Genomic DNA, 20,712 nt, shown 5'->3' with positions numbered 1-20,712 from the left:
GAGTCAAAGTCTCTCTGGTTTGCCAGATGAGTGGGTTGAGGAATTGATTCTACCTGAAAACTTTACTGGAAAGAAAGAAATGTCTCACACTAAGTGACTACGCCATAATTAGGTTCTCCTAGAAATTTTACTTGAGATCATTGTGTGTGCTACACAGCATGACCAGCCAAGCTGTGCAATATGATTGTTAACATTTCTCCATGGGCCAAATTATAAGCCAGTGTCTTCCTCGGAGTCGTAGCCTTCCACTGTGGTCTTTCTGCTTCCTTCCCCAAAACTACAGAGGATAGGCAACCCTTGGATCAATCACCACTTGGAAAAGTCTCTATATGCCCTAGAGAAGTCCTAAAATGAATATGATTTGTCATTATTAGCTCGATCACTGCACATCTAAGTACCTTTTTGGTTGCACATATGAAAATGTAATAAAGTTGTCAGGTATGGAAATCCACAAAATGGCAAAAAACTCCCCGTCCCAGTTTTGTTTTTTTATTTTAAGATTTTATTTATTGATTCACAAGAGACACAGAGAGAGACGCAGAGATATAGGGAGAGAGAGAGACAGAGGGAGACAAGGCTCCCCATGGGGAGCCCAATGTGGGACTCAATCCTGGGACCCCGGGATCACAACCTGAGCCGAAGGCAGATGCTCAACGGCCAAGGCACCCAGATGCCCTGCACTCCTAGTTTGTAAAGGTCTTCTCCAATACCAAGGATGGAAATTTCTTTACGAATCATCACAACACGTACCTGAGGAAGATGATGGTTTAAAACTGGAATCACCTAAGTATAAAAGAAAGCAGAACCATGGTGCTCTTTCCTAATGTATTATTTTAATGTATGGCGGCTGACCAAAAACTGGCTCTTCATCATACCTGAAAAGGCGTTCTGGATAGTGCTCACTAGTCCAGTGCTATGTGAAAATGTGACTCGGTTTTCCATGTGGAAGCGAACAAGTGTATCTTGCTGAGCGCTTGATATAATGTGATATATCTGCAGTAGAGTCTGGGAAACTGGTCAGCTTGCTGTCTTCATAAGGAGATCTAGGGCCATATTGTCTTTTTTAGAAATCCATGTGTAACCAACTTAAACATCAGTTTCAATGTCCAAGGTCAGCAACAGGAAAGCTAATGCTGTGTATTATATTCCCTACCCCCCCCCCCCCCGCCACAACCACCACCACCACATATCAGATGAGAAATCTGGTCAATAGCTTTCTCAAGGTAAAACACCTCATTGCAGGCTTCCGGCACATTGTAGGTAGTGTGTTAAATGATTTCCATCCATTTTCTTGTTTAATCCTCTAAAAGCTTGATGCAAAATTCATCATGACTTATGGTCTCCTGGACTAGCAACATTTAAATAACCATGAAAATCATCACTAAGGTAAAATATATGAAGGTAAAGTGAAAGGTGTTGTAAAACACGTAACAGGGATATACAACGTAGTCTGAGTACTCATGGAAGTCCTCCCCACGGAAATGACATTGGGGCTGAGATTTGAAAGATGCAGAGAAATCACTTAGCAGAAGAGGGGGCAGGAAATCACTGCAGCAAGACAAACCAGCATGGAGAAGGCTGCTGGAGGCCCTGTAAACAACCAGGGGAAGTGAAGTGTGGAAACCAGCGGGGAAAGCAGTATGAGGCAGGGTTAAGTAGTTATGTAGGGAGCAAGTCATGTAGTGCTTTGTAGGCTCTGTTATGCAGGTGCATTTTTTTGGGGAAAATAACTCTGGTCACTGGTACATATGGATGGTGAGGTATATGAGTGAGATGGGTAATTTCTTTTTTATTTTTATTTTTTATTATTTTTTTATTTTTTTGGAATGAGTAATTTTATCTGTCGACTTGCCCTGACCACAGGATGTCCAGACATTTGGTCAACCATGATCCTGGATGCTTCTGTGAGGGTGTATTTAAATGAGATGAACATTTGAACTAGTAGACAGAATAAAGCAGATTTCCCTCCCAAATATGTGCAGCCCTCTCCTCATCAATCCTTTGAAGACCTGAATAAAACAAAGAAAGAAACTTTAGTGAGAGGAAACCTCCTCTGCCTGAAGGATTGAGCTGAGACATTGGTCTTCTCCTGCCCTGAGACTGAAACTTTTATCACTGACTCTATGGGTTGGTTTTCAGGCCTTCGACTAGGGATTAGAACTACATCACTGGCTCTCCTTGGTCTCTCGCCTGCCACATGAGATCTTGGGACTTCTCAGCTTCTATAATCACATGAGCCAACTCCTTATCACAAGTCTCTCCCTCTCTTTTTTTTTTTTTTCAAGATTTTTATTTATTCAATTGAGAAAGAGAGATCTCTCTCTCTCACAAGCAAGAGCCTGAATGAGGGGAGGATTAGAAGGAGAGAAGGGAGCAGACTCCCTGCTGAGCAGGGATGCCCCAGGCCCATGTGGGGCTTGACCCTAGGACCTCAGGATCATGACCTGAGCTGAAGGCAGCCACTTAACCAACTGAACCTCACAGGCACCTCCTCTATAATAAGTCTCTTTATATGTCTTAAAATAATATAGAATAAGGAAAAACATGTATATATATATTTGTATATATAAATTTATTTTTTTAATATATTTCTATTTAAACCTTGTGCAGAAAGTAAATATAGGGATTTCAATTAGGGGAGAGTTCATTTGGGAAATCCAGATAAGGGGTAATCATCACTTGGAATTAGCCTTATCAACTGATATGGAAGATAATAGAAATATTAACTAAGTTTACAGAAATTAGAATATGAACATTAAATAGGTGATGAATTGGATGGGGTAGCCTGTAGACTAAAGAAAAGGCTTATATTGAGGATGATTCACAAAAATGGCTTATATTGTGGCTTATGGTTCACAAAAATGGATGGATGGTATGTACTCACTTAAATGGTGAATACATACATGGCCTGAGTTTTCTGAGGGATATGTGGGCAGATCATGCTGGAGTTTTGGACAGACTGAATTTATTTATTTTATTTTTTAAAAATATTTTATTTATTTATTCATGAGAGACACACAGAGAGAGGCAGAGACACAGGCAGAGGGAGAAGCAGGCTCCATGCAGGGAGCCCGATGCGGGACTCGATCCCGGGTCTCCAGGATCACGCCCTGGGCTGAAGGTGACGCTAAACCATTGAGCCACCCAGGCTGCCCGGACAGACTGAATTTAAAGTATCCTTTTTTTAGGTTCCTAAATATCATCTAGGTAGATAGTTGCTTGCGTAGGGGTTCTAATCTGATGGATAACTTCCGGGTATAGAGATACAATTTTAAGAGCCATTGGCAAGTAAGTGGTCAGCTGATATACTATAATGCAATTGCCTACACAGAGAATATTTAACAAAAAATACATAAAATAGAATGGCATGAGGCTGAACCGTAGGAACTGTGATATTTAATGATCTCCAGGAAGAAGAGGTGCCCAGGAAAGAGATAAAAAGTGGTAGCCAGGGTTAATCAGAAGTTTAACGAAGCCAACGTTTCAAGAGAGAACAGCCAGTAGCACTGTGTTGGTCCTGAGAAGTGAAGTAAGAGGAGGACTAAAGACAAATCCATAGCGTATCGTGATATGGAGGCCACTGATGACTTTGATGAAAATTCTTTGGAATGAGTAATGGGCAGAGACTCAAATGCATGAAATTATAAAATGGATATAAAGTAATACTTTGCATAGAATTCTTGAGAGGTTTGGCTGTGAAAAGGAACTAAGACACAAGGCAGGAGGTGAGGAAACAAACAATGGTCTGATGCAGTTAAGAGGGAGATGCCGAATATATAAGACTCAGAGAGACGCTGATGCTCAGTGGTAACTGAGCCTGCGCCTTCTTTCCCTGAGCCTGAATTTTCTTGTATGATTTGTAGGTTGATCACATGAATGAGTGTTGGTATCAGAAGAAGACAAAGGGACCTTGTTCTGTACATTCAGGTTTGTGTTAGATGCTCTAAGTGGAGAGTAAAAAATAAGCAAGGCCGCAAGGTCTCATGTAAGAGCCAGGTTGATTCTAGCCCCTATTGTACTGTACGCTCCTGAGTCGCAGCCTCTTCACCCATCCCAAGTATCTCTACTTGTGCTTCTTTTTTCCCAAACCTTAGAAATAAAAAAAAAAAAAAAAAGAAGAAGAAGAAGAAAGAAATCCATCAAACTCTTCATTCCATGGTCTTGCAGCAACCCATTCTATTAAAGGCACTGCTTGCAAAACATTGGTTTTTAACATACTAATCCAAGCAGGAACAAAATTCCTCCTTAGGGCTCCTAAGGCCCTTAATTTGCCTTTGACTGAAATCATATTGTCTATTTCTCCAGCCGAGAAGGCATTTAAATTCATTAAACCGCCAAACCAGGAACCCTCTTTCTCCATTCAAAGTGCCATCCAAATGGCCGACTCATCCACCAAACAAATAATACATAAATGTAAAGACTCCTGAAGAGTCAGAATCATTGATGAGGTCAACCACTGGAGCAGACATAATTTTTTTAAGACAGTTTACTCAATAAAACAGAGCTCCTCAGAGGCAAGGATCCAGTAATTTATCTGTACCCCCAGAGCAACTTAGCATAGCATAGAATAGGAAAGACGCCCAGGAATGCTTGCCGAAAAAATGGTGAATGATGTTTGTTCTCTCAACTCAGACGTGCACTTTGCTGGAGATATATTCTCTACCATAAACTTCCAACCACAGCGCTGCGCTGAAGTTCCTTTCAATGTCATTCTCCAGATGTCATCATCAGCACATAATGCATCCTTACTCTCAGAGGCTTCAAATGTGAAACATTTAAGGTTTCTGAGGCTCAAAAAATAAATAAATAAATAAATAAATAAATAAATAAATAAATAAATAAATTTTTAAAAAGTGTCTTGTCAAGGTATGTTTTATCTTTGAGCCTTTGAGGAAGCCAATATTTCTGACTCTAACTCTGTGACAGAGTGTTGCTATCTGTCAGTGGCTTTCAACAGGTATGTTATTATCATCTTGGACTAGACGTTTCTTCTATGTGTGGGAACCACACTGCAGATGGCAGGGTGTTTAGCATCCCTTGGCCCTACCTTTTATTCCCATAGCACTGGCTGCCCTGGTCATTGTGGAACACAAAACATATCCCTGAAACCAAAGGGAAAGTCCTAGCCGAAGACCCCAAACTGCTAAGAAGGAGGTAGTAAAAATTGAGGTCAGTGAGGTTGTTGTGATCCACCTGGCTAATTCAAGGGGGCAGACAGGGGATGTGGGGTGTGATTACCCAGAAAACAAAACAAAACAAAAAACATACAATGGAATTTATTTTCTGCGGAAAAAGTACAAAAACAGCTGTAGATTCTCTGAGCAATGTAAATTTTTTAAAATTTTTTCCTAGTAATGCATGAACTTTTAGGTGATGAGTCCTGAGAAAACCACTGGGACAGTTGCAAGCATCACAATGTAAATAGGAGATGGCACAGGACCCTGCTCACCCCCTGCTCATGCGCGCTCTTGCACGTTTGTTAGCCAGAAAAGTGAATTTAAAGGAACTGAGACACAGATTGATTTCTAGAGTGTTCATAGTCTCATGGCTGGGCTTAGAGACCCCATATCCATCATAAATGATCTACAAGGAACAGTCTCAACAGGAAGTGGATAGAATGAAAAGGTGACAGGGAAGTCATGTTGTTAGGTTGTCATGGGAAAGAAGAGTTTCAGGAGCCAGGCTCTGTGCGTGTGTGTGTGTGTGTGTGTGTGTGTGTGTGTGTGTGAATTTGCTTGTTTCATCATATGAACAAAGGATGCTACTATACCTATAAAGAAGAGTATTAGGGAAGCACTTTTGTGGACGTGTATTTTTGCTATTGAACTACGATGACCTTCTCTAGCAAAGCATGAAATAGAGCCCGATGGAAAGAAAAGGGCATTAAAGCTAAAGCCCAGATCTTTCTCTTGCTTGAGCCACACACATCCCTTGGTTTTCAAACTGTTGAAATGAGAAATGCTAATTTTGTTAATCAGCTTCAGAATGATATCAGAGAAAATGCAAAAAAAAAAAAAAAAAAGCATTGCTTAAGATGCTTCGTTACATCTCATATTCGCAAAGAATATGCATTTTTGAGGAGGTTTCATTTGAACGGTTTAACTTTTGAGGAAAGTGATTTGTCAACCTTTGAAAGACAACAGCTTTGAAAAAGTATCCAAGTACCAAGGAGTCTTTTGCATATGGAGAAAAGGCCCAGGCCCAGCGTCACACAGCAAGCTCACTGGAGCAGGGCACTTGGACGTGGGCTTTGAAGACCTTCAGAGTCTCTTGCAGCCTGAAATGGGGAGCAGAAAGTGGATTTTGCTACAAAAAAGGAAATTAAGTTAACAAAGTGCTGCATAGTAAATGAAGTGAAACACCAGGTTTACTGAAGAGTTGAATCATTTTAATTAGCGTAGCAATAGACTATGTAAAAATTGCTTTAGGAGTCCTCAAGTTATTTGAAAATAGTTTATAGCCTTAAGTCGTATATTAGCTAGGGCCACCCTAAGGGAGTAGAGCAGACCAGGGGGTTTAAACAACAGAGATTTATTTTGTCACAGTTCTAGAGGCTGGGAGTCCAGGATCAGGGTATGCGTGGCCGGGTCCCTTCTCCTAAAGGGAAGATACGGTCTCAGAAATTTCCCTCCATTTGCAGGCGGCCAGCTTTTTGCAACCTCTTCACATGCCTTCACCTCTGTATGGCTTTGATGTCTGTGTGTGTCCAAATTTCCTCTCCTGCTAAGGACACTGGTCAGACTGGATTATGGCCTCCCTTCAGGGCCTCTTTTTATCTTAAATATGACTTGAAAGGCCTTATCTCCAAACGTGGTCACATTCTGCAATCCTGGGGGTTAGGGCTTCATGAATTTTATGGGGAGACAATGACAAATAACTGAGACGTAAGTCCTGGGTTCCTGTTGGGTTGTTTGTCCATCTGTTTTTTTGTGTTTTTTTGTGTTTTTTTTTTTTTTTTTTTTTTTGCCATTTGGCTGCCAATGTATGAAACAGACATTGTCAATTTCCCTAAAGCAGATGCTCAGCCTCTGCACTATGGACATTTAGGCCGGATGATTCTTTGTTGTTTGGAGTTCTTGTCTGCATTATAGGATGTTTGGCAGCATTTCTGGCCTCTACCTACGAGATGCCAGTAGCACCCCCACCCCACCCCCCAGCAGATGAGACAATGAAAACATCTCCAGACATTGCCAAATGTTCCTGGGGTACAGAATTGCGCCTAGCTGAGACTCACTGCCAATGTGAAGGGGATGAAAAAAATATGGGGCGGCAGCAATGAGAGTGTTGAAAATGAATGGAGCTTATTCTGAGTTTTCTTGGATGAAACCCTATCACCTTTAGTGCTAGACGGGCCAGGGTTTACATTCTGGCTCTCATAAATGCTAGTTGTGTGGTTATAAACAAGTTTCCCCTAAAACGTAGGCCTCTTTATATCTTCATTTTATAATCTGTAAAATGGCAATGATAACAGTAATTTCCTCCTAGGATTTTTGTGATAATAAATAAAGGACTGGCACTGTGCCTGGCACACAGTAGCTATCATGGAAGTCTGTTTTCATAGCAGTGGTTGTAGTAGTAGAAGCGGGAGTAGGAGAATCCTAAACCTGTTAATAGTCAGGCCTCCATTCTAAAATGTGCCAAGAAAGATCCGGGTCTGAGCTGATCCCATCTTGCAAACTTAACTGATTTGCTATTTGGCAATACTTGAAAAGATCCATGACGAATGGATCCTTCTAATTGAAGGTCCATGAATAAGTGTAAATAAACTCCCTAAAATCTGCAACTTTTAAAGAATATGTGAGCACGTGTATCTTCCTGAAGACAGGACTGTAATTTTTCATCATGTTCACCAGGAGACCCATAAACTACAAAAATGTAAAGAAATGCTGCTTCACAGATATTAATGAATCAAAATAGAAAATTCAAAAGCTGATCTTTGGGGGAAAAGTTGTGAACATGATAAACCATTAGCTAACCTAGTCATGAAAAAAAAAAAGGAGTGAAACACAAATAATGCAAAATAGAAGTAAAAACAGACATTAATATAAAAGCGGAGGAAATTAGAAATAACTCCTAAGAGACTGCTTTGTTCAGTTCTATGCTAATAAATAATCATTATATAGATACAGATATTATTATTGGGAATCATAAGATATATAATAATGCTTACACCTTGATCCCTGGCATCTTTTTGTGTACATCCTCTGACCATGTGTGGCCTTGGGAGAGCCAGGTGGCCTCCTGGCCTGGGACTACCACCTGGACCCCTCAACAGGTCGCGGGCTGGGTCTCTCTCTCCATTCCCTGGGGCCGGAGTCCAAGGGCCCAAATAGCCTACAATTCCTTGAGGACTGGTCTGAGCCACACTATTTTAGTCCCTGTTACATGAAGTATCTGTCTGTCTCCCTATCATGTATCTATTGTGTATTTAAAAGAAGACAATTTTCTTGTTTCTTCTTAGATACCAATAGTGCTGCTCTATCAAGTAAGGATGACATCATGCTTTGTAGAACTCACTGGAAATATCCCCATTAAAATATTAGAGTCAGGATTAAGCCAGTGTGTCCTTTTTTTTAATAATAAATTTATTTTTTATTGGTGTTCAATTTCTGTGTGTCCTTTATCAACAGGAGTATTTAGTGTAGTCTTGATGTAAGAGCCAACAAAATCTAACAAAAGAATGAGAATTATAAAAATTGGAAAGGAGCATGTCAATGATCACTTTCACAAATGATGAGGTTGCCGTGCGCGCTTCAGCAGCACGTATACAAATGATGAGGCTGTTTGTGTGGAAAGCCTAAGAAAATCAACTGAAAAACTTGCGAATGATAATTCAGTCATTTAAAGCCAATGTGCAGAGTGCATTCAGATTTACATATAGATACAAAATAATCACAGAATATAATGGATATGACCCACTGTACCATAGCAAATAGGAAAGTATTTTTAAATTAAAGCAAAACATCAAGAACATGTGTGCATATATATGTATGTGTGTTCTATATGCATATGTACATACAACACACACATATGTATACACACATACACCTACATATACATTATCTGTGGGAGGACATATTTAAAAATGCTGCTTCTGGGAGTATGAACTGAGTAGCTTAGGGTATCGGAAGGGAACTCATTTTTCACTTTACATCACTACAATTTTGAGTTTTGTACTATGTGCATATATTGCCTTTTTAAATTGCTTAACTAAAATATATTTTTAAATAAGCATTTATTTTGATTAATAATGTCAGTGTTTATAATACCTTGAATTAAACTTTTCTTCCAGGAACAACAATAAGCTTAATCGAGAATGACTCAAACTCCATACAATGCAATGAGAACCACATATAATTTAAATGGAGTTAATGTAAGCAAAATTATATACAATAAACATAAGTGATATTTATTATATTTCTAATGTAAACATAAATTTCCTTCCTGGTAAAAATTATGGGAAACTTTTAGTAAAAATATATTCTAAAATAGTCTCTCTTAGGCTGGCTTCTTTCAGCTTACATTGTCCAAAGTGTCCTCTGCTATCTGTTCCAACCAGAAGTTATTCCATGCTAATTCATTTCTTATTTTAATCATGGCCCTTATTCATATGTTTAAACAGTATTCAATGTCTTTCAAGGTCCACTTTACATCACAACATCTATCAAAGTACCAATACACATTGCACATTTGCCTTCCAAAATATTCTTTGCTTTTTTAAGATTATTTATTTATTTACCTATTTATTTAAGAGAGAGAGCAAAGTGAGAGAGAACATGGCGGGGTGGGGGGAGAAGCAGACACCCCACAGAGCAGGGAGCCCAGTACAGGGCTCGATCCCAGGACCCTGAGATCACGACCTGCGCTGAAGGCAGATGCTTAACCAACTGAGCTACCCAAATGCCCCCCAAAATATATTTTGAATTCCTGTCTCCATCTCTCATGCTCTCTGTTGAAAACCACTCAACTTCCATTTCTTGATAGATGGTCTACTGTTCCTCCCCACCGTACTATGGGATAAAAGATAATCCACCCCTTTTAGAGGGAAGAGCCCTTTCCTGATAGGGATGTGAGCTGAAAAAGAATAACCTGCCATGCACACAAGTGGATGCTGTTAACACTCACTTTCTGTGTAACATCATGAAACTTTTATCAAGACCATAAACACATTAGCAGATTTTCTACTTATTCATTCCATGTGTAATACGGTATTGGCCCCAGAAATATTTTACCATTTCCTTGTTTTCATGTTTATCATCCTATGCAATGTCTTGCTTCTTTAAATACACTTTTGAGGTGGCCATTAATCTCAGTTTTTTATGAGACCAGGGCTCTAAGCAGATATGCCTCTGTTCCTGTTAAAACATGCTGTAATTGATAACACTACTTGTCTGTCTATTCTAAGTCATTTTCCTTATCAAGAGAGAGAGAATTGACATTAAGCATCTCCAAAAAAAATTAGTAGATAATAGATAGAATGGTTAAGAACATAAACTATGGTATCAGATAGTCTTAGGTTTAGGGCATGGCTTTGCTATTGATTAGTTACATGACCTTGGAAAGTTATTACGGACTATAATCCTCCATGTCCTCATAAATTAACATTAGATATCAGAATGACACTTTGTCATAAGATAGAGTCCTTTATCTGTTCATCCAACAAACATTTATGAGGGTCAACAGTATGACAAGCAGTATGATTAAGATGGTTAAGTAAAAGCAGAAAAAAGTATCTTCTCTCATGGATTTGAAGTCTAGTTGAAGAGACAGAGGTCAGTCAAATGATGACACTGAAATGGAAAATTAACACCCTTACAGGACAGTGACGTAGAATTCTGGGACCAGTATGTCATAGGTGCTCCCCCTCTATTGGGTCTTCACACATACCATTTCCTCTTCCTGGAATGCTATTCCCTCGAAAATCCACAAGACTCACTATCCCCTTCCCCATTCCCATGGTTCCTCAAATGTCATCCGTTATAGAATCCTTCCCTGACCTCTTTGGCTAACGTAGCTCCCACACTCATTTCTCTCATCTCCTGGTCTGATTTAGTTTTCTTTCTAGTATTTAGTCTGCCGGACATATGGAGGGTTTGCTTATTGTGTATCATCTGTCTCCCATCCCCAGAACATAAGTTTCACAAACGCCAGAGCTTTGTCTGTTTTGTTCCCTGCTGTATCCTCAGCACTGGGAGGAGTGTTTGGCACAAGGTGAGCACAAAAGAAATATATGTATATAACTAAATTAATAAATAAGTTAATTAATTAACAGGAGGAAGATTTGGAGTTAGTGCAGGCTTCCCTGAGGAAGCGATGCTTGGCATAGGCAGAAGAATAAATAGAAGTTAATTATGCAAAGCTGTGTTGGATGAGCATTCCAGATGGAAGACAGCAGGTACTGAGCTTGGAAAACAGGAATGTGTATGTTAGGTCACAGGTCCAGAGCAAGGCTAGTGTAGCTAGAGGAAAGACAGTGGGAACGATAGGGAAAAATAAGGGACGGGGGAGTAGGCTCTGCTGGGTCTTAAAGGTCACGTTGGAGGATTTTGTTTTCATACCAGTAACAAGGAGCTTGAAAGGATTGAAACAAGGAAGGGATGGTTGCAGGCAAAAATGTGATTTTTTTTTTTTTTAAGATTTTATTTATTTATTCATGAGAGACACACACACACAGAGAGGCAGAGACACAGGCAGAGGGAGAAGCAGGCTCCATGCAGGAGCCCGATGTGGGACTCGATCCTGGGTCTCCAGGATCATGCCCTGGGCTGAAGGTGGCACTAAACTGCTGAGCCACCCGTGCTGCCCAATGATCATTTTTTAAATTGTAATCTGAAACTCTCACTTTCCTTGAGATTGGAGGGTGTGGTCGGAAGGATAATGACCCTCTAAAGATGTCCAGGTCCTAATCCCAGAACCTGTAAATATATCAGGTCACATGGAAGGAGGCCACAAGCAAAGGAAACCCCTGCCCTCTAAAACTAGACTAGGCAAGAGAACGGATTGTCCGCTAGAGCCCCCAGAGAGGAAAGCATCCCTGTCAACACCTTGATTTTAGCCCAGGGAGGCACATGTGGGATCTCTGACCTTGAGAACTGTAAGATAATAAAGGTGTATTGTTTTAAGCCAATAGCTTGTGATTTTTGTTTGTTGTGTGTTTGTTTTACAAGAGCAACAAGTAACCAAGAGGGGGTTGCCAATAATGGTTTTAAGAATGATGTGATGTTTGTTACACACGGAAAACACTTAGCAAAGTGCCTGGTCCTACTACATGTTCATGTCATGTGAGCTTCTGTTGTGATTGCTGACCTTATTCTTAAGGCTGTTGATATCACTAAGAAATATGTGTTTATGGAATACAAGGGCCTGTCCCCATGTACCTTTTCCTATCCTGAAAATGATCAATATCTTGATATTTATGGGTCCTCATCAGAGAACCTAGTGGACCTTCACTGACTTTAAGGACCATGACCCTCTCCACCTTCGACAAGTTATAGATTCAGATGAACAGTGCAGGGCGATAAACTGTTTAAGAGTCATTCTGCATCCCCTTTCCTGATGCTAATATGATATTTGCACCATTAGGCCCTGCTTGCTGACATGAAGGAGGCTAGGAGGGAGGGGACGGGCTTCTCTGTACTCACACATTGTAAAAACTCCTAATGATGATGGCTTTTATATGACCTCATTACAAAGAGACCCAAACTAAAAACAAATGGTGTTCACTCAAATGTATAACAATGTCACACTAGTCAGTGGACAGACAACTGTCACGGAGTGGAACAGGAAATTACAGATCCAAGTATTAGAACATTAAAATACTAAATTAATAGACAAACAACTGCACTTTCTCTTTACTCCAAGGATTGTAACCATCAGCTGCAAAAGATAATTAGACACATGTGATGGTAAATTATTGCTTTCTGAGTTTCTCTGAAGCTCTTCAACTGCCCAATCTATTAGGATATGCCATCTACTTGCTCTCCATTCTGTCTTTTTGATGACACTAGCATATATCTCTATTCATTATTTAATAGGTCCTAGTGCAAAATGTGATAGAATGAAGAGGAATTGGTAGCTTTTGACAAAGGAACCTGCCTTAATTACATAGGACACCAAGCCTTAATTAGAAAATCGTAATGAATCTGAAGAAGAAGAAAAAAATATTTCAAGACACTCTACTTGTGTTTTTCATCCCCCTGGAAATGGGAAGAATGGATTTTCGCTCTCTGATGCAGAAGTCTCCTTTCTTAGGGGTCTAACTCTACTAGATGCTATCTATTTAAAAAGTCTCAATGATGTCTCAAAGATGACTTTGAAAACCACTCCATACAGAAGCAATTCTGCTGTGATTTCAAAGCTAGAGAAATACATTATCATGGAAACAGGATCTTGGCTGATTTGAATTTCATCTGTTCCTGCTGCTTATCCCTTCCTTGTGAAGTGATAATACCCCTTTATGACTTTAGTCTTTTTCTGCTTTACCAAAATGTATTGTCAGAAATAAAATATGGTGATTCTAGCTAGAAGTAACAAGGGCAGATGGAATTCTAAACTACAAAGATTCCATATTCCTAGACGAGAAGACCTTTCTTTATTCCAGTTTTAAATTCTATCTTTGGCTTTCATGACATCTAATAAAACCAAAGTTTGTGAAATTCATCTTATTTGGTTTGGTAATCAGTAAAGTTTTCAAGAGAGTGATATTCAGATCATTTTAAATCATGGTTAGATAACAAAAACCATATTATTTACAAAATCCTGTTGAGAAATCTTTGTGTGGAGCATCAAAAGTTTAAAAACAACAGAAGTAGAGCCAATCAATCACTTAAGCGGTAATGGGTAAAAGTTTATGGTACATACAGTAAAGAAGAGCGTTCAAACCAAAACGTGGAATGAGACTCAGGGATATCTTGTTATAAAGCAGTTAGTAAAGTAAGAAACTAGTGATTGTTTATTCTTCACAGAGAGGGGGTCTAATAGTAGAGTTTTTCTTAAATGATAGGGAATCGGTCGGTGTGACTTCTCATCAACCTTGGGAGACATTTCAAGCTTTGCTTATGATTTTCAGAGGCCTAAGCAAGAAAGAACACAGGTCAAGTTAGCCTTGCAAAATAAGGTAAATTAAGCGTTGCTTATATGACTAAACTTGTTTTGTCTGCTCAGGGAGTTTTCAAGGCTAGTCTCCGTTTGTGATGTCAATAGGGAACGAAACTAAATTCTGATTTTGATGCATAACATAATACATTGCAAAGGGGCGCCTGGGTGGCTCAGTCAGTCGAACGTCTGACTCTTGGTTTCAGCTCAAGTCGTGATCTCAGGATCCTGGGATCCAGCCCTGCATCAGGCTCTGTGCTCAGTGTGGAGTCTGCTTGAGATTCTCTTTCTCTCCATCTGCCCCTCTTGCTCTCGCTCTCTTTAAATATATTTGTGCATACATATACTTGTGTTTGTATGCATATATGTATGTATACATGTGCAGCATTGTATGTATATATATGGGAATATGTATGTATATGTATATATGGAGCAAAACTTATAAGGCAGTATTTGTTTTGTGCAAAATATAAAGTCATAGATTAATGTGTAGCCCTATAAGAAGGTGACTGCTGTCTTTGCATCAACAGAAAAGTTAGGGAGGGATAATTGTGTCACTTCTACAATTTTAAATAGTCTGCACACAAAGAGTGTTGAAAATAGGCCTTGGTTCCATTTGGATTTATGCTAGGGTGTGCATTATAATGACATTAAACCATATAAAATGCTGTTCATTCAGGCATCCTGTGGATTTCTAGGATAATGCTGTGGAATCTAGAAGGCCTCAAGTCTTAGTGTGTTAAGGAAAAAAAAAGGAAAAACTGGAGTAATAATGTGTATTGAAGGGATGGGGGATGATCATATATTACTGCAAATTCTTTCAGTGGGTTGACAAAAGATTGATAGTATTGTTTGGACACACCACTACTCAGCACTCCAAATGTGTTATTATAAAATCTTGGCTCTTCTCCCTTCTACTAATTGCTTAGGATTCAATGTGTTGGATTGTTTTATTACGCTTAAGATTGTATGGACAACCTATCAGAGCTCTTGGCTCTGACATTATTTTATCAGCTAGAAAGGTCAGCAGTAAATTCCATTTACATGGCTGTTGAATAAGAGTCAAAAGATTAGTGAGAGTGGGTGCTGATGGTGATGGCCTTAAGAAAAATGTCAGCTAGACTCCACTTAACACCCAGGGAAGCATTCATTCTTTCCTCGTGAAGACAAATTTATCTTAATTTTTAAAAGACTTTTGGGAGAGAACACTTATTAATTGTCTCATAATTGTCTATGATTCTGTGTCTTCAAATTATATATCCCTTGCCTCTCTTATGAACTATCTTGAACCTTTTCCCTTAACCTTTCTAAGCTAAGCTTTGGCTCCCAAGTGGTTGATCTATAGTGTTGGTTTCCAGGTGTCCTTGGAGATGATCAAATTGGCTTTCAGATGTTTTGTGGCTTGTGGAAGAAAGATTGTTTTTGTTTCCTAATTCTAAGAATACTTTGGCTGTTAAAATTTTTCTCCTATTTAGTCATATAGTAATTCTCTCACATAGAGACATGGAGTGTGTGTGTGTGTGGGGGGGTGGCAATGAGTATTTAATCTCTGTAATTCAAATGGCCATTAGAGTAGGGGACAGTTTTTAATAGTTTCTGTTAAATCTCCTCTACAGATGAATTTACCAACCCTGTAGCTGATGGTAAAGTGTATTTCTTTCCTTGAAAATGGATGCGTATTTTTGCTGACTCTCTTGTGGATCGGATGGGGATGGAGGAGGGAGGAAAGAAAGAAGAAAAAAAGCTTTGACCTCTTAATCTCTGCAAAGGATTTAAAGAATATCTGGAAGATATATTCTAGGAATGAGGTTAGTTCAATGTCTTTGAACATTCTATTGTATATTGTCTCTGCCAAATGTTATAGTTGCTTTTTTTTTTCTCACAAAGTGTTTAAGAATGATAGAATTCCTAATCCTTGGACTCTAAGATAGAATCAGAAATTTCTTCAATTTGCACAGCTCCCTATATTTTTAAAAAAGTATCATTTTTGATGGATGCTATAACTAATTCTCTAACTTTCTTTCTACTGGTTGTGCATTCTTATAAAAGATTCAGTTTCCCTGTAATTGCAATAAATCAATTCTAATAATATTATTAGGAATTCCATGATGTAGAATATATGGGCCTCTTCTTAGTACCAAAAGTGAGAGTAATACTTGTTTCCCAAGTACGCCTATGGTGACTCATGTTCCTTCAAAACCACCTGTGATGGCTCATGTCCCTTAACATATGTTAAGGGTTACTCTAATGTAATTCTCGATTGTTTTTTTCTTTTTTTTTTTTAATTTTTATTTATTTATGATAGTCACAGAGAGAGAGAGAGAGGCAGAGACACAGGCAGAGGGAGAAGCAGGCTCCATGCACCGGGAGCCTGATGTGGGATTCGATCCCGGGTCTCCAGGATCGCGCCCTGGGACAAAGGCAGGCGCCAAACCGTTGCGCCACCCAGGGACCCTCGACTGTTTTTTTCTAATAAACTCTAAGAAGATTGAGTTTTATCATTTTCTGAACAAGTTTGGATACATTTTAGGGGCTTGGGGATCACAATATGAATGGGGAATGGATATTTGAAGTGGCTAGGTCTTAACTTCTCAATTTTGAATTATCTATAAGGTCAGGTCTATTTAGAGAAAAATTTACCACTCAGTCAATGGATAAGGTCAAGACCTTATCTCAGTTTAGAACTGAGATTTCTAAAACCTGGAATAAAACTTTGGGTTTTCTACTCTTTGCCTGAGATATAGGATTCATATCTTTAGCTATTTGCTTCATGAGTGAGAGCAGTCAGGGTATGATTCCAAGAACTCATAATTAACAAGCCAAGCCCAGATAACTCTTTGAATAGAGTTGCAGGCTAGGTGGCTTCAATCAGCTCTGAGTTCAAAATCAACTTTAACAGTAAACTGGACTTTATAATAACATAATATATGCCCATAAGTGGTTTTAGGGCCAGGTTAGAATAGACCCAGCTTCAGATCTTCATGCCACCAGTTAGTAGCCTTGGGCAAGGGAGATATTCCTTTCAAAGTTCCCACTTTTAAAATGGGACCATTGTGGTTGATGAGAGGGTTCAATGGAATGAGAATGGGTTCACCTAATAAATGCTCAACAAATAGTTGAAATAATCCATAAACAGGTATAGTAGAGCTAGATAAAGTGGTAGGTACTTTGCATAACTTTGTTTAATATTTAATAAAACAATTCTGAAAATTAGGTGTCTTAAATGCCAATTTTTAATTTTTATAAGGTACACTTCAAAGGGATCAGTTAACCTGCTAGTACTTGAAACCCAGAAATCATTGTGGTAAAAGTGATGGTGATGGTAAAGATGGTGGTAGTGACCATGATGGTGGAGGTGACAGTGAGGACTCAGAATATGGATAGAAGTCAGACCAAATCATCTGTTACATGTGAACTCTTTCTCCGAGCATGCCTTCTGTGGCTGTATAGTCTTCCCTAGATCCCAGTCTCAGTACATGGAAGGAGAAAATTCAATTATGGCTGGTTGAACTTGCACGTGGTGTCACTTTAACTTGTGGGAGACTGAGACTGAATTAGCAAAGCAAATAGCAGAAAATGAACTAGAGAGACCATCATTCAGGAAGAAAGCCAGAACTTAAACCATTGAGATTTTTGACAGAGGCTTACTCAAGTATTTACTCTCTAGAAGGATTTTCATCCAGTTATTTTAATCTTCTTGAGTAAGCTACAATGCAAGATAGCTGAAAGATTATTTATTTTCTACCAGCACTGAGTGCCATACTTTTCTTTTGAAAATGGTTGCTCAAACTGTTTAGTATTTTTGACCCTAGGTAACCTTTACTCAAACTTTAACTGCAAGATTATATATTATGTATATTTAACAGAAGAAACCCAATTATAAGGACTTCTATTGAAAGTAGGCATTCCATTTTTGTGTTGTGTTTTATTATTTTGTTTTCCATAGGAAAAAGTATTCCTAGGGTAGAAGATTAATTGCTTGATTTTTTAGAAGAACTTCTCATAAAGTTAAACAAAAACAACTAACAAGGTTTAGTGCTGACCTGTAGTTGTCAGAAAAAGGATCCACTCAAGGAGTAATGAAGTTCTTTTCATTCAATTAAAAAAAAAAAATGCTGTTTACTCTGGCTTATGGTGGCCCATTAATGAGTCATTTTCTTTTTTTTTAATTTGATGCATTTTCTTCCCCAGCACTGTGGTTCCTCATCACATGCTTTGATTTTAGCTTCCAAAGCTGTTCTGTTTCTAGCACATTGTAATGGAAGATATTTTGTTGTTTGCTTTCAATTGTGATGGATATATTTTCACATGTAAAGAAAATGAAAGAAACATGTAGAAGGCAAAGAGGTAAAGAAAAAATGATGTGGTAAAGGCAGTGAAAAATAAACATAGTATTAATCAAATAATTATTGGATCCATTTTAGGTAGAGATTGTGACAAATGTGAATGAAGGCATTTAGTCTGAAGCCAACTCTCAATTGTCTGGAGGGATTACAAATCTTTACAATGACTCATAGCCTAAATCAGGTTAATTTCATTTTTCAAATATTATTATTATGAAGTCCGAAATCAAATAACAAAATCTGTGTAAGTCTGCTGTGATACACAAAGGAAACAGTGAACTAGACTTGAGGGTACTTGGGCCCTTGTACTATTTATTTTTGCTAATTTTCTGGGTGAATTTATTCACCATGTGTTTTCTTTAGGTTTGTTTATTTATCTAAAAAATAATGATAACTGATTTATATGTTTTTCAGTCTTTTCCATTTCAAGATTTATCTAAATCTATATTTCTATAGAAATATATTCACCATTTCTTTATTCCTCAAGAATATATTGTGACATCATTTTATACATAATATCTGGGGTTCTACAGAGGCTAAATAACAAAAGAGAAAATGATGGAAGAGATAACTCATGTTTTTTGACATTACAGGACCAACAGTTGACAAAATACTCTAAATTAAATTTCTACTAAAGTAGAAAGGAGACTAAAGTAATTTCCAGTATCTCTATCCCTGCCGTTTCTCTTTTTCTCTGTTTTACAGCCAAGTCCACAGATAACTGAAGGACCATTATTAAATTATCCATAGGCTGGGCATCTCATAATATCTCATTGTGCTGCCTTATCCATGTATTGCTTGAATTAGGCAACCATAATCCCATTCTAAAGTATTCCCATTATCCTTGAAAACATTTACAAGATAAACATTGTACTAGATACTGAGTACATACAGTTGGGGGGAGGATCTTGAAGTTGCTTATAGTCTGGTTGGGAAGACAGAGCATAAAGGAAAATAATAAATTAGTTTATATTTACAAATGTATATTTTATATATGTAAACAAAGTGCTGTAATTATATAAATAAGAAAAAATGAACTATTAGATAGAAACTTCATGTCAGTGATATTAAAACTGAGTTTTGAAGGATGAGATGAGGTTTACCATGGAAGTGCAAAGGGAGGGATAGAAGAATCCAAAATCAGTAATTCCAGCAGGTGGTATGAATAGGAACGTGGTGTAAGGGGAGGTTGGAGAAGCAGTGAGATGATAGTTGGGCAGGACTTTGGAGACTGTGGGTTTTCCTTTCTTTTCTATTCTTTTCTTTTTCTTTTCTTTTCTTTTCTTTTCTTTTCTTTTCTTTTCTTTTCTTTTCTTTTCTTTTCTTTTCTTTTCCTTTCCTTTCCTTTCCTTTCCTTTCCTTTCCTTTCCTTTCCTTTCCTTTCCTTTCCTTTTTCCTTTCCTTTTCTTTCTTTTCTTTTCTTTTCTTTTCTTCTTTTTTCTTTTCTTTTCTTTTTTCTTTTCTTTTCTTTCTTTTTTCTTTTCTTTTCTTTTCTTTTCTTTTCTTTCTTTCTTTTTTCTTTTCTTTTCTCCTTTCTTTCTTTCTTTCTTTCTTTCTTTCTTTCTTTCTTCTTCTTCTTCTTCTCTTCTTCTTCTTCTTTTCTTCTTCTTCTTCTTCTTCTTCTTCTTCTTCTTCTTCTTCTTCTTCTTCTTCTCTTTTAGTGCAGTGGAAGTTTTTGAAGGACAGTAAGTAGAGAAATATGATCTTACTCTTTTAGAAGACAACAAAGATCAAATCTATACTGTGGTGCTTGGGCCAGCCTTCCAGTTTGCTCTATAGCTTTGCCCATTGTATTGATAAGAAAACCAGACTTCAATGGAATTAAATCATCCAGAGTTTCGAAAATTGGAAAGTTGGAAAAGCCAGAAAATGACCAGTTTGGTTTGACACAGAAGCCAATGCCCTTTCTGCTGTGCCTCCCTATAGTATATACCCTTTTCGTCATACAATGAATTCACCATAGATTGGTGGAGGTCATAGATTTAGCTACTGATAAAGGTCACAAATGGAAGTTTAATCATTCAGGGATTAGATACATGGTCAGGAATAACCTTAGAGAAGGTGAGTTTGAAGAGTCCAGGGGTTAATACCAATAGATTTGCAAAGAGGAGGGGCTGTGATTTCAGAGAACATCACCAGGCCTTAAGCATCAATCAGAGCCCAGGCAAGCAGTGGGAGGGAGAGAGTGCAGGCTTTTGGGTGCAGGCTTTGTGGAATGATCATTCTGGAACATCATACAGCAAGGCCTGACACAGAAAACATGGAATTTGGGCAA

At 38.3% G+C, this 20,712-nt stretch overlaps 1 protein-coding gene across 7 annotated transcripts in view; it reads left to right on the top strand.

Annotated features, from left to right (window-relative positions):
• The window catches only part of LRRC4C (leucine rich repeat containing 4C), a 1,161,603-nt gene that overhangs the window by 605,143 nt on the left and 535,748 nt on the right, over positions 1 to 20,712 (top strand). For 5 of the 7 annotated variants that reach the window (XR_013360200.1, XM_077863655.1, XM_077863654.1 and 2 more), the window contains one exon: positions 15,711 to 15,902. The exons of the other annotated variants lie outside the window; for them this stretch is intronic. The gene's annotated coding sequence lies outside the window, so the exon portion shown is untranslated. The remainder of the gene's footprint in view (positions 1 to 15,710; positions 15,903 to 20,712) is intronic. 7 annotated transcript variants of the gene reach the window in all.

The sequence above is a fragment of the Canis aureus genome, chromosome 21, assembly GCF_053574225.1.
Source record: "Canis aureus isolate CA01 chromosome 21, VMU_Caureus_v.1.0, whole genome shotgun sequence".
Classification (NCBI taxonomy): Eukaryota; Metazoa; Chordata; class Mammalia; order Carnivora; family Canidae; genus Canis; species Canis aureus.
This window is presented reverse-complemented; position numbering and strand designations above follow the sequence as displayed.